The following is a 1275-nucleotide window of genomic DNA, read 5'->3' on the forward strand; positions in this document are numbered from 1 at the left end:
GCTTGCGGTCGGGCAGCTCATTAAAAATGCCAGGGACCAATCGATGTCCCCAGCCCAGTGCCACCCAGCACCCCCAGCACCCCTGGGGACACCCGGCTGCTGGCTTTCGGGGACTCACCCATGACCTCTGAAATGAGCCAGCTCGGGAAGGGACTGAGCATCCTTGTTCCCCTGCATCCACTGGTTCATTCTGGGCAGCAGTGTCACCTTTTGGCTTGTCACTCCCCCAAAACTCACCAGCTGAGGGGGTCATCTTTCTCTCCTCCCCCACCAGGGGACCCATGGGAACAGGTCCCCCCTAGTCCAGCAAAGTGATCGAGTCCGTGGGTTCTCAGCAGCGCTGCCAGCTCTGGGAGAAGACAGCCAGTGTAACTGGTTTGCAGGACAGCGCCCCAGGACTGCTCCCCTCCAGCGCTGAGTTTGTCAGACCTCGGCCGAGCGATGCCATCTTGTGCAGGTTAGGGACAGGCCAAAGGGTGTCTCAGGGGTGGGATGAAAGCGGATGGGGACAGGCGAAAGACACGCAGTGGCTCCATGTGACCAAGTGCTGCTGTGCCACCTTGCCCTGCACCCTGGCCCCACAGCTCCGGGGGCTCTTGAGGTGAGCCCAGACCCTGCCTGGCCATCCAGCCAGACCCAGACACCCCAAGCCCCTGTGTCTCCTGTCCCCTATCCCCTCCAGTGTCCCTCCTATCCCCACCTCTGCCTCTTGCAGCCATCAGGGCCACCTCCCAGCCTGTGCGCGCACAGAGGGTGTCCCCGCGCAGGCTGGTGGTGCGGGGGGGTAGGTGTCATCATTATTTTTGTTTTCTTTGCACTGCCCTGGAAATATATTGTATTCTCAGCTAATCCCGTTCAATTACACCACAATAAAACACATAATAAAAACGTAATTCATTTTTCCCGAGCGCTCCATCTCCCTGTGTCTTGGCAAGCTATTAAAAATTTGTCTTCATTTTTCTGGCAAGAGCCTTGTACCTTTTCATCTTTAATTTATGAGAGCAGAATAGCTACTGACAAGCCCTTATTGCGCGGCGAGGGGCTGCATTATTTATAAGCCGCCAATGGCTGGCTCAGGGGAGATATTTGCAATATGCTGGGGCCGGCAGAAAGAGGGGGACAGATCCCCGACGCGCCTGTCCCAATCCGCTCCCCCACCCTGAGTGGGTGCTGGGTGCAGGTGTCCTCCTGGCTGCCCCCGGCGGGGGGAGTACCCCCTGCCCAGCTCCTGCTCGCTGGGGAAGCTACAGCAGAGCGTGGCTGTGGGCTGCCTGA

This window comes from Charadrius vociferus, unplaced genomic scaffold, assembly GCF_000708025.1.
Source record: "Charadrius vociferus isolate BGI_N301 unplaced genomic scaffold, ASM70802v2 scaffold711, whole genome shotgun sequence".
Classification (NCBI taxonomy): domain Eukaryota; kingdom Metazoa; phylum Chordata; class Aves; order Charadriiformes; family Charadriidae; genus Charadrius; species Charadrius vociferus.